The following is a 13,616-nucleotide window of genomic DNA, read 5'->3' on the forward strand; positions in this document are numbered from 1 at the left end:
CTTTTTTACAAATGTTGCGTTGCATAAGCGTACTCATTTTTCTTGTATACATATACCTAGAATTAAGCGCCATAATATCTGCTCAGCTCATGAGTATAATATTTCTGTTTCAGGTGGCTGTGAGCGGAAGCAGCCAATCGTCTTTCATTTGATGCCAACAGGGCAAGTATCAGTCACTTTCGTTCTCCGTATAGCAGGGAGTTCCGGTGTAGTAAGAGGAACTGGTAGGTCCACAACACATATATACCTTGCTATCCATTGAAGTAAGATTTACTTACCGTTTCTGGAAATCTAAATAAAAAAAGGAGTAATACGGAATGCAAAATGTCTCATTTATCTTTCAATACTTCTAAATTATCATCAGTGTTGTGTGTTTCAGTGTAACTACTGAAATTGACTTTAGGTGCCAGTGAACACTGTTAGTGTCGAAGGAAAGGGTAGAGCGGGAAAACAAAAAAGAAATTTTCGCAGACTGCTTTTCAAAATTTGTATAATAATAATAATAATAATAATAATAATAATAATAATAATTATTATTATTATTATTATAATTATAATTATAATTATTATTATTATCAGCATCGGTAATTCCAGAATTAGGACAGCGTTAAAACAGAATCAATTTTCATGGCACTTTTTTTTGTCTCATTCTTTTCTCTTCCCAAAAACCTCTCGTATATTCACTGGGTTTCTTCTTCCTCTTCTGTCCACTTCCTTCCTGGTTTCTTCTCTTTTGGTGTTTCCTCGGATTTCTGTTTCCTTATTTTTTTCTCTGTATTTTTCTCTGTTATTTCTTCTGTAGACATATTTAGTTTCTTGAGGTCTTCAGTGGTTTCCTTTGCTCAGTTAGTTTTCATCGTATTACTCATCACTATGTTAAAAATCCTCTTGATCAGCCTATTTTTGTTCATTCTATAAATGTGCCCATAGAATTTTGCCCTTCTTTTTCCGATGTTGTCTGTAATTGTCTCTGTCTGTTTGTACAGTTCTTTTGTTGGTCTTTTTATCCAGATCCTCTGTCTCTGAAATGGCCTATAGATCTATCTCAGAATTTTCCTCTCTTGATTTCCCATTTCCTTGAGTTTCGTTCTTCCTCTGATTACTGTCGTTTCTGAGGCATACAAGGCTTTTGGTAAGACTATTGTTTTGTAATGTCTTAATTTGGCATTAACGGAAATACTTCTTTTGTTGTAATGATTCCATGTAAGTCTGTAAGCTTTTTGTAGTTTTGCAACTCTTTCTTCACTGTCTGCCGAATTTAGTCCTGTTTTCTGTATAATTTCTCCCAGGTATTTGAAACTTTCTACTTGTGCTAACTTTCCATACTTCGTTACCAATGGGTTTCTGTCTGTGGGTTTTGTGTCCATGTACTTGGTTTTTTCACACGAAATTTGTAGTCCTATTCTGGCTGTGATTTCATGTAGTGTCTCTAGGGCTTCTTTGGCTTCTTTTCTGTTATTTGTTATGATGGCTGTATCATCGACAAAGGCCAGACATTTTATGTTGATGGTTCTGTTTTTGTGTCTCCCCATCTTTACCCCATTGACTCCTTTGTCCTATGTGCTGATTATTTTCTATAAGACTGCGTTAAATAAAATGGGTGACAGGCCATCTCACTGTCTCACTCATGTTTTAATTTCGAACGGTTCCAAGATCTCTCGCATGAAATTCACTTTGGATTTCGTATTTGCTGATGTTTCCTAGATTAGGTTTTTGGTTTTGTTGTCTATCTTCATTTCTTCCAGTGTACTGAAAAGTGTTTCTCTGTCTACGGAATCGTAGGCCTTCTTGAAATCAACAAATGTTATTGTGGGTGTTTCTGGACTTTCTCGTTCTCAATATTGTTCTCAGGCACCAGATCTGTTCACTGCACGATCTTCCCTTCCTGAACCCTGCTTGGTACTCTCCGATATGTGGATCCGTCTGACGTTCTAGGCAATTTAACAGAGCTTTGGATATACTTTTGTATGTCACATGCAGTAACGAAATTCCTCCATAGTTATTAGGGTCTGTTTTGTCTCCTTTCTTGTGGAAGGGGTGTATTAGGACTGACTTCCATCCTTCTGGCACCTTTTCTGTTTCCCAGATGTTTTTTACTATTCTGTGTATTTTGGGTGTAATCAGTCCGTCTTCTCCTGGTGCTCTGTTATTTTTCAATGATTTTATTATTTTCACTATTTCTTCGTGTGTTGGGGGTTCGGAGTCCTGGTTAGGTTCTGATTTTATAAACTGTAATCTCTATTTTGGTTCATCGCAGGTGAGTAATGTGTCAAAGTATCGAGCTAATATTTCACAGTTTTTCTTCAGATTTGTCTCCAGTGTTGCATCTTGTCTTTTGAAGCATAACCTTGGAGGTGGATATCCTGCAATATTTTTTTGGAATATTCTGTAAGAATTTCGTGTTTTGTTTCTGGTGAAGTCCTCTTCTATCGTCTTCAACCTGTTGTTTTCATAACCTCTTCTTTCTCTGTGGATTATTTTTGAAGTGTTTGTCTGTATCCTGTTGAATTCTTCCCATTTTTCTTGTGTTCTATGGCTGTTAAATTTTTTTCCCGGCTTGTATTCTGTCTTCTATGGCTCTGTTGCATGTCATGTTCCACTATCGATATTCCCTTTTTCTCGGTGCTTGCGCCAATTTTATCAGTTCTCTAATGTTTTCTGACAGTTCTGTCCAGTTGTTGTTGTTGAATTTCATAATTTCTTCTATTATTTCTTTCTTGTTTAGTTGCAGGTACTCCGGTTCTGTTCTGAAAGGTCTGTTGGTTCTCGATTTGTCTGTTGGGTACAAATTTTGCTTTGATTTGGAGAAGGTGATGATCAGACTAAAAAACTCCTTTCCTAGTTCTTACGTTCATTATTTATCTAGCGTTTTTAATGAATATTGCTACGTGGTCTATCTGAAATTCTCCTAGAGCATTGTTGGAGGATTTCCAAGTTATTAGTTTTCTGTGGGGTTTCTGGAACTGCGTTGACTTGATTTTCGGCTCAACATTCCTGCAGAAATTTATCAAGTTCTCTCCATTTTTGTTTGTTTTCTTGTGGGTCGTGTGTCGGAAATTTCTTTCCATGCCTAACTGGGCATTGAAATCCCCTTTTACGTGATTCTAGGGGATTTTGCTGGTAGTTTCTTCCAGATCTTCCCAGAGTTCCTCTATCATCTCTGGGTTCTTCTTGTTATAATTATTTATGGGGGCATGTGAAATAATTAGTGTATAGGCTTTGTTTCCAGATCGTATCGTGAGTGTCGAAATTCTATCTGATTTTGAGGTGAAATCTATTACAGAGTCCAGTATCGGTTTGTGTACTACAAATTCTGTTCCGAAGAGTTTGAGATTACTTCCTGGAACGGATATGGCTGGTTTCCCCTTAAATATTCTGTAATTTTCCGAATCAAAGTAGTTCTCATTTCGAATCGTATTTCCCGTATTGCCATAATTTTGATGTTAAATTTATTCATGGTGTTTGTTAAATGTTTCAATTTACCTGTCTTCAGTAGTGTGTTTGTGTTGAGTGTTCCCGTGTAAAATATTCTGTTTATCTTGAGGGTTTTTGAGAAGCTCCGATTCTTCTCTTCATGACATGCCTGGAATCCGATATCCCTGGAAGCCGATGATCAGGTCTGTTACCCAGTCTTACTGAATGGGGCCCATTGTAGCAGATTCTTTTCCATTGTTCTGTCATGATTATTGGTTTGTGTTGAGGTTTTGGTGGTGAAATCACAAAGGATCTCACATAATTTCACTGGAGTTTTGAGTTCCAGAAGATTCAATCACAGCCGAGGTCACAGAGCCAACAGACACTGACTAGAGTACCGGTGGCTACCACACAGAAGCGTCTGGATTTTGGGGCTTCACCTGTAACCCTAGGCAGGGGCCCTCACAGGGCGCTACCACCCGGAGCCAGATGGACCTAGGTTTTTGTACGAGGTGTTACTCCTCCACTTCCTCCTTTCCCATCACTTGCGAGATGAGGCCCTGTGATTGGGACCAGCAGTGGCGGAGTTCAAAATTTCTATTACATATCATAAAATATTTATATGCTAGACCTAGTACACAGGTCGGATGCGTTGCTTACTGCCGTTAATACTCGATCCACTATTGTGGTGACATTTAGAATTATGAAAAGCTCTGTGACAATCTGGAGTATTTCTGTATACAGAATTGGAAGAGAAGAGAACACCGAAAACATAAAATGGATTATTCAGATTTGTATGTCATACCAGAAAAATGTCTGACTCAAAAGCGAAGGTCACTTACCCCTGGCTTCAATCATTACGTTAGAAGAAAGCTTAAGCATTAGGTAGAAAGGGAAGAATAATGACAATGTACACGTCTTGATCATCAAACTCCTCACAGGTGGCGCGAATTAAGCTCCAATGCTTTCTGCAGAGTATTGAAGAGGAAACTTGTGATAATGATAGTTTCATTCGATGGGGCCGATCAGCTCGGCTGTGCTTTCCATGGTTTTCGAAAGAAACAAAGAAGATTACTGTTTAACGTCATCACAGACAGAGCACACGCTCGCATAGGGAAGGTTGTGAAAGAAAGTCATCTGTGTTCTTTTCAACTGAACCATCCCAGCATATACTTTAAAATTTTTAGAAAAAATCAAGTAAAAGCAAAATATGAAAAGCTAGATGGGGATTTGAAACATTTACTTCTATTTCTTTAATACAATGCGATTGAAGTCTGAAGTGAGCGTTGTGGGAACGGCGGAAATAAAATATTGGGAGGTGGTTCGTAGTTGTCCTCCTAGGATTTGCATCTGTATCGTGTGAATGACTGTACAAAGTCATATTGCATGGTTGGCTGGAAGATAGGTTCAGCCGCTCAATTGGAAAGTTTTTTCTTTCTTTCGCCCACACAACGGAACGTTTCCTTCGCAAAGTGCGAGTAGGCGTTTCCCACGCTGACGTGGCTGAAACGTGCGGTGACAGCCACAGCGTTTAAATTCGCAGCTCACTTATGTAGGACGTGGTGTTTAATGCGAGTGCGCACACGACGTCCCGGGACGCGGCGGTACGTTTCCAGACCGCGTTTCGTACTGCGCTGCGGCGGAGACACCGGCGCCGCACGGTGCGTGTTTTCATGACACGCGTACGAGAACTAAATTTTTCTCGATCGATTTTGAGGACACTGTTCTAATAAAAATGCAGATCATTTCACATCTTATAGTCTTATATTGACACTTCACAAAGGGCTACTTCACTTTCTATTATTAGTCATAGTTCTTATGATGTTTCGAATTTAAGTAGCCTATTCGTAGAGTCTGCATTGAAAAATGTAGTCGCTGGCTACTTTACTTCCGATTCACATTAATCTAAACATTGCTGCGTGAGGTAAGAGGCTACGGAATTAAAGTTGAAAGTAGAGTCTTATCGGTTGTGTACACCAAAGGTAGCACGACATAAAGGTAGAAAGAAGCGGACCCCTTGCCACAGACATCCGTAGCTTAATGGAAGTGGCCTGCTTGCACACTAACTGCATACCCTTCGCAAGGCAATATCTCTAAAACAAAATCTCTAGGCAACACGTGAGAAACGACAATCTTTATTGAAATAAGGTATGTCAAAATTTACTCATCTTTGGTTTCCAGAGAAGGAGTGGCACTGATGTAAAGCTCTGCTCCAGTATAACCTAACAAAATAGATGGTTACTAGCTAACCTTATTGAAATTCAGTATGGAGAGAGTTTAAGTTCAATTTCTCAATTAACAAACATTATTCAAAATGTCAGAAATTCGGTGTAAACTCTCTGACGACTAGAACTGGTCGGCACAGTAGATAGCTTGTAGGCAGCTATAGAACTGAAGAAGTGCTGGATCTGGGCGATAACTGCTAAGAGCTAGGTGATGACTGCGTGATGACTGGTCGAGTGTCGGCATGTGGTTGCTTAAATCATGCGCTCAACGTACGAATGTCACTAGGTAAACTATTTGGCAGTTCCAACAAATAATTCCGGGTTTCAGCGCTGTCTATGGTTGCAGACGTAACTACTGGCAGACGAATGGCCTATTTGAATGTCTTGTGTGGGAGCACAAAACAGTTTCTGGTATGGGCGCCATCTAGGAGGCGACTGACCATACTACACTGTCCAGTCAGATTAATGTGGCCACCCCAGAAAAGCCTGAAGGGCCACCTTTTGTAGCGCGGACCGCCGCGAGGCGTGCAGGAAGTCAGTGAGGTTCTCGAAGATGCCGACAGGGATTTGGAGTCATGGCAGCTCTAGTGCCGTGGCCAGCTGCGATAAGTTTCTCAGTTGAGGATCCACGGCGCGAACAGACAGATCGAGGTGGTCACACAGATTCTCCGTTGGGTTTAAATCACGGGAGTTTGGGGGCCAGGGGAGTACGTCAAACTGGTGCTCTTCGAACCACGCACGTACACTGTGAGCAGTGTGACACGTTATATTGTTCTGCTGGTAGATGCCATAGTCCCGAGAAAAAACAAGCTGCATGTAGGGGTGGACAAGTTCCCCAAGAATAGACACATATTTGTGTTGTTCTATTGTGCTTTCCAGAATGATGCGATTACCCAGGGAATACCACTACAACATTGCCCAGACTATAACGCTACCTCCTTGTTCCACGGTGTTTGCTTTCAGTCATTTCAGCTGTACACGCCAACGGCCATCTGTCCGATGGAGCATAAAGCGTGATCCATCTGAAAAGGCCATCTGTCACCATTCAGTGGACGTCCAGTTGCGGTATCGTCGTGCGAATTCCAGCCTTCGTCACCGATGAACAGCAGTCAGCACGGATGCATAAAGCATGCGCCTGCTGTGGAAGCTCATATGCAGCAACGCTCGTTGAGGAGACACTGTTGGCAGCCCCTTGGTTCGTCTGAGCGGTCACTTGCTCAACAGTTGCACGTCTATTCGCTCGTACACATCTCCAAAGCCGTCGTTCTCCCCTCCCATGTATCGCCTGTGTTGCTCCACAGTTACCTCGGCGCCGGTTTTGAATAGCGCCATTTTGCCACGCAAGGTATACTTTAACCACAGCGACACGTGAACAGCTTAAAAACGTAGCCGTTTCGGAAACATTCCCACCCTTTGCCTGAAAACCAATGATAATGCCCTTTTGGATGTCAGGTAAATCGCTCCGTTTCCGCAATGGAACGACTGCATTGTTTTCTGCGTCCCCCCGGCACGCTTTATGTGTCCTCCACTGCTAGCACTGAAACTTGCCGTTAATGACAGGTTACGGCGCGTCAGCGGCGAACATAGGCAGTGATCAAATTGTTGTGCCTGGACCGTGTATTTGCGTCGCTAAACGAGACTGCCTGCTATGTTACGCCCTCGTATGCTGCTGCTGTGTACCGCAGCTGGCGGAGACACAGCAACAACTATTTTCAATCTACGAGGTGCATTCGAGTTCTAAGGCCTCCGATTTTTTTTCTCCGGACTGGAAAGAGATAGAAACATGCGCATTGTTTTAAAATGAGGTCGCGTTCATTGTCAATACGTCCCAGAGATGGTAGCACCGTACGGCAGATGGAATTTTACCGCCAGCGGCGAGAATGAGAACTGTTTTAAATACTTAAAATGGCGACGTTTTCCTTACTTGAACAGTGTGCAATCATTCGTTTTCTGAATTTGCGTGGTGTGAAACCAATTGAAATTCATCGACAGTTGAAGGAGACATGTGGTGATGGAGTTATGGATGTGTCGAAAGTGCGTTCGTGGGTGATGATGATGATGTTTGGTTTGTGGGGCGCTCAACTGCGTGGTTATCAGCGCCCATACAATTATCCAGTCTTTGCTCAGTCCAATTTCGCCACTTTCCCGGATGATGATGAAATGATGAGGACAACACAAACACCCAGTCATCTCGAGGCAGGTGAAAATCCCTGACCCCGCCGGGAATCGAACCCGGGACCCCGTGCTCGGGAAGCGAGAACGCTACCGCGAGACCACGAGCGGCGGACGTTCGTGGGTGCGACAGTTTAATGAAGGCAGAACATCGTGTGACAACAAACCGAAACAACCTCGGGCTCGCACAAGCCGGTCTGACGATATGATCGAGAAAGTGGAGAGAATTGTTTTGGGGGATCGCCGAATGACTGTTGAACAGATCGCCTCCAGAGTTGGCATTTCTGTGGGTTCTGTGCACACAATCCTCATGACGACCTGAAAATGCGGAAAGTGTCATCCAGGAATGCTGACAGACGACCACATGGCTGCCCGTGTGGCATGTTGCCAAGCAATGTTGACGCGCAACTACAGCATGAATGGGACTTTCTTTTCGTCGGTTGTGACAATGGATGAGACGTGGATGCCATTTTTCAATCCAGAAACAAAGCGCCAGTCAGCTCAATGGAAGCACACAGGTTCACCGCCACCAAAAAAAATTCGGGTAACCGCCAGTGCTGAAAAAATGATGGTGTCCATGTTCTGGGACAGCGAGGGCGTAATACTAACCCATTGCGTTCCAAAGGGCACTACGGTAACAGGTGCATCCTACGAAAATATTTTGAAGAACCAATTCCTTCCTGCACTGCAACAAAAACGTCCGGGAAGGGCTGCGCGTGTGCTGTTTCACCAAGACAACGCACTCGCACATCGAGCTAACGTTACGCAACAGTTTCTTCGTGATAACAACTTTGAAGTGATTCCTCATGCTCCCTACTCACCTGACCTGGCTCCTAGTGACTGGCTCCACGGAGAGTGAAAGACACTCTCCGTGGCCGCACATTCACCAGCCGTGTTGCTATTGCCTCAGCGATTTTCCAGTGGTCAAAACAGACTCCTAAAGAAGCCTTCGCCGCTGCCATGGAATCATGGCGTCAGCGTTGTGAAAAATGTGTACGTCTGCAGGGCGATTACGTCGAGAAGTAACGCCAGTTTCATCGATTTCGGGTGATTAGTTAATTAGAAAAAAAAATCGGAGGCCTTATAACTTGAATGCACCTCGTAGACTAAATAGATTTTAAATAATGGACATAGTATTTGCGGCACTACGCTCGAGGATACAGAGACAGATCATCATTTATTCAGTGGTGCATTTACTATCGCGGCTTACAGCAGGTATCGATATCGACTCCGAGTTGCTGCACGTCGCTACTACAACCGCTGCCTGTGGCCGTTAGGGCTGAAACGGCATATCACGTACGCCGCATCTCGTACACGGAGCTAGGGTATCCGCACGGCCAGTATTCTATTGTGCTGTAGTCTATGAAGTAACGTAAACCTGTCATATTTTGACCGATTTTCATATTCAAATGTAATTTTCATGACTATTTTTTAATTCCGTTGATATTTGTGTTGGCGAACATAGGGGATTGTATGAGAGGATTGCATACTAACTAGTACAATACGTTTCCTGAAATGTAGAGGAATTAATGGAAATATTGTAGAATGTCAAATTAGCATGGATTCGGGGATGCACGACTGGCCTATTCTTCCACCATAACTGTGAACTACCATCCCATATCTGATCAATATTTCAAAAACACAGTGAAGCTTTGACCACTCAGAAATAAGTACATTGATCTAAAGCTTTCTTGAGTGCTTTATTATGCCTCATAAAAGAAAATATTTAGCATGGTACATAAATCAGTGTGATCCATCATCAATATTATAAATATAATGAAGCGTATTAGGATGCAGTAACAACATATAGCTCCAAATTTAGTTGAGCATAATATCTTCAGTTTCTTTCCTCTTAAACCTAAATCCTCGGTTCAAAACATCCGGTGCAGTTAGAACTAACGTTATCTGTTCTTCATTATCTAGTCAACTTGTGGCCAAACAAACTTCATTCCTTTTTTTCTGAGATATTTGACATTATGTGATATATGTGACTCACTGTCTAAATCACTGCGGCTTGCAGTTTTAGCAATATCTGATTGACATTTGTTTTTCTTAGTTATGTACACATTAGCAGTTACAAATGAGCCTTCGCCTGTATACCGATGGTTAATGTTTGTATTCTATAATCCCACGCTGTCATTGGCACCAACAGAGTTTAATAATTGTCGCATATGTAATCCTGGAGTAACAATGACCAGTGGTCAAAGTAACCCTGAAACGGAAAAATGACGCAAATGGCTTCAGAAATCGTAATATACTGTCAGATATGCACTGACGAGCCAAAAGATGACGACCACCTGCGTAATTGCTTGTTGGGCTATACTTGTAATGCAGTATACAGGGTGTTACAAAAAGGTACGGCCAAACTTTCAGGAAACATTCCTCACACACAAATAAAGAAAAGATGTTATGTGGACATGCGACTGGAAACGCTTAATTTCCATGTTAGAGCTCATTTTAGTTTCGTCAGTATGTACTGTACTTCCTCGATTCACCGCCAGTTGGCCCAATTGAAGGAAGGTAATGTTGACTTCGGTGCTTGTGTTGACATGCGACTCATTGCTCTGCAGTACTAGCATCAAGCACATCAGTACGTAGCATCAACAGGTTAGTGTTCGTCACGAACGTGGTTTTGCAGTCAGTGCAATGTTTGCAAATTTTTGTAAATTTTCACAATCAACATGTGTGGGCTGACAAGAATCCGCACGCAATTATGCAATCACGTCATCAACACAGATTTTCTGTGAACGTTTGGGCAGGCATTGTTGGTGATGTCTTGATTGGGCCCCATGTTCTTCCACCTACGCTCAATGGAGCACGTTATCATGATTTCATACGGGATACTCTACCTGTGCTGCTAGAACATGTGCCTTTACAAATACGACACAACATGTGGTTCATGCACGATGGAGCTCCTGCACATTTCAGTCGAAGTGTTCGTACGCTTCTCAACAACAGATTCGGTGACCGACGGATTGGTAGAGGCGGACCAATTCCGTGGCCTCCACGCTCTCCTGACCTCAACCCTCTTGACTTTCATTTATGGGGGCATTTGAAAGCTCTTGTCTATGCAACCCCGGTACCGAATGTAGAGACTCTTCGTGCTCGTATTGTGGACGGCTGTGATACAATACGCCATTCTCCAGGGCTGCATCAGCGCATCAGGGATTCCATGCGGTCCGCAGCTCGTGGTCGTGCGGTAGCGTTCTCGCTTCCCGCGCCCGGGTTCCCGGGTTCGATTCCCGGCGGGGTCAGGGATTTTCTTATCCTCGTGATGACTGGGTGTTGTGTGCTGTCCTTACGTTAGTTAGGTTTAAGTAGTTCTAAGTTCTAGGGGGCTGATGAGCATAGCTGTTAAGTCTCATAGTGCTCAGAGCCATTTGATTCCATGCGACTGAGGGTGGATGCATGTACCCTCGCTAACGGAGGACATTTTGAACATATCCTGTAACGAAGTGTTTGAAGTCACGCTGGTACGTTCTGTTGCTGTGTGTTTCCATTCCATGATTAATGTGATTTGAAGAGAAGTATAAAATGAGCTCTAACATGGAAAGTAAGCGTTTCCGGACACATGTCCACGTAACATATTTTCTTTATTTGTGTGTGAGGAATATTTCCTGAAAGTTTGGCCGTACCTTTTTGTAACACCCTGTATAACCGATTCTGCGTATCATGGATTCTACCGTTCGTTGGTACATTTGTTGAGATATGTGGTGCCAGGTGTCTACGCGCAAGACATTTAATTCCTGTAAAATAAATATAACTGGTCGCTGATTTGTGTACCGGTAATGGAGCTCGATAGCGACCCAGATGGGAACCTTCGGATTCAGATCAGGCAAAAAAAAAAATTGGAAATTTGTGGTAAGGACTTACGGGACCAAACTGCTGAGGTCATCGGTCCCTAAGCTTACACACTATTTAATCTAATTTAAACTAACTTACGCTAAGGACGACACACACACCCATGCTCGAGGGAGGACTCGAACCTCCGACATCAGGCGACTTTGGTGGCGAAGACGTTAATGTGATTTCACTATCGTGCTTTTAGAACCAGTGGAAAATGATTCTGACTTCGAAACACGGACAATTATACGGCCGAAAGATGACATCGTCGTCAGGGAAGACATCAAGCATGAAGGGATGCAGGCGGTGAGCAGCTGACCTGGTGTCTTCGATTATTACCAGAGGTCCCATGCAATCGCAGGAGACTGTATGTCGTAGCATAATACTGCTCCCACCAGCCTGCGTCCGTGGCGCGCTGCAGATTTCGAGCAGCCGTTCGCCTAGATGACGGAGTTTGTGGAGACGACAGTCGACACGGTCTAGCAAAAACGTGACTCATCCGACGAGCGGACACTTTTATGTTGATAAAGGATCCAATCTCGACGATGCCGAGCCCACTACAATCGTAATTGACGATGTCCTTTCGCCAACATGTGAACACGTAGGGGTCGTCTGCTGTGGAGCCCCTAGTCCAACAATGTGCGCTGATGGTGTGCATACATATAGTAATTTTTAACGATAGTAACATAGTAACAGCACTTTGAAGAAAGAGTAAGAACAGGCGAGATTAACAACGTTTAATGCATGCACGGTTTAATCTGAAAGGGAAAAGCGATATTAAAAGACGTGAACATGTAGGACAGTGCTTTTCTTTTATTAATGTTGCTTCCATAGTATCTATTTAGTTTTCGAAGAAAGTGATGGAACTGAAATTTAAGGTAACATAAGGCAACGGTTAGTGAGTCTATCGATCACGGTAATTAATACTCTATTTCCAATGTGCTTAACAACTATCTACATTAAAGTAATCGCAGGCAATTCTAAAGTAAACATACAACCGTTTATGATCTAGGTAAACCTGCATGATGAAAATGTGATTTTTGTGCTGGTATATTTATAAACTGGTGTCACGCAACCGCAAACTTCTCTTTCTGACAAAGTCCTTAGCATAAATTGGCAACCTTTTACGTTTGCCACAACTGTTTCTGACCTGGGGCTGAAATATCTCCGATATACACACATAAAAAAAAGTTTTGTTCACCTCGGTTCAGAGAGTTCCGGAACCCGTACCGTAAACTGGAATAGAGATCAACATAAACATCATTTCCGCCCTTTCCTTTGCTCATGAAAACCACACATTGCATGTTGTACCACCATACAGTGAGATCTTCAGAGGTGGTGGTTCAGATTCCTGTTCACACCGGTACTTATAATACCCAGTAGCACGTCCTCTTGCACTGATGCATTCCTGTATTCGTCGTGGCGTACTATCCATAAGTTCATCAAGGCACTGTTGGTCCAGATTGTTCCACTCCTCAATGGCGATTCGGCGTAGATCTCTCAGAGTGGTTGGAGGGTCACGTCGTACATGAACAGCCCTTTTCAATCTATCCCAGGCATGTTCGATACTGTTCATATCTGGAGAACATGCTGGCCACTCTAGTCGAGCGATGTCGTTATCCTGAGTGAAGTCATTCACAAGGTGTGCACGATGGGGGCGCGAATTGTCGTCCATGAAGACGAATGCCTCGCTAATATGCTGCCGATATGGTTGCACTATCGGTCGTAGGATGGCATTCACGTATCGCAAACGTACGTCGGCCTCACATAATGACACCCGAAAACAGCAGGGAACCTCGACCTTGCTGCACTCGCTGGACAGTGTGTCTAAGGCGTTCAGCCTGACCGCGCTGCCTCCAAACACGTCTCCGACGATTTTCTGATTGAAGGCATAGGCGACACTCATCGGTGAAGAGAACGCGATGTCATTCCTGAGCGGTCCATTCGGCATGTTGTTGGGCC

General features: G+C 43.2%; 1 protein-coding gene across 5 annotated transcripts in view; it reads left to right on the forward strand.

Annotated features, from left to right (window-relative positions):
* The window catches only part of LOC126184543 (cAMP-regulated phosphoprotein 21), a 1,287,166-nt gene that overhangs the window by 149,749 nt on the left and 1,123,801 nt on the right, over positions 1–13,616 (forward strand). For all 5 annotated transcript variants that reach the window (XM_049926953.1, XM_049926952.1, XM_049926954.1 and 2 more), the window contains exon 2: positions 114–224. The gene's annotated coding sequence lies outside the window, so the exon portion shown is untranslated. The remainder of the gene's footprint in view (positions 1–113; positions 225–13,616) is intronic.

Source organism: Schistocerca cancellata, chromosome 4, assembly GCF_023864275.1.
Source record: "Schistocerca cancellata isolate TAMUIC-IGC-003103 chromosome 4, iqSchCanc2.1, whole genome shotgun sequence".
Classification (NCBI taxonomy): Eukaryota; Metazoa; Arthropoda; class Insecta; order Orthoptera; family Acrididae; genus Schistocerca; species Schistocerca cancellata.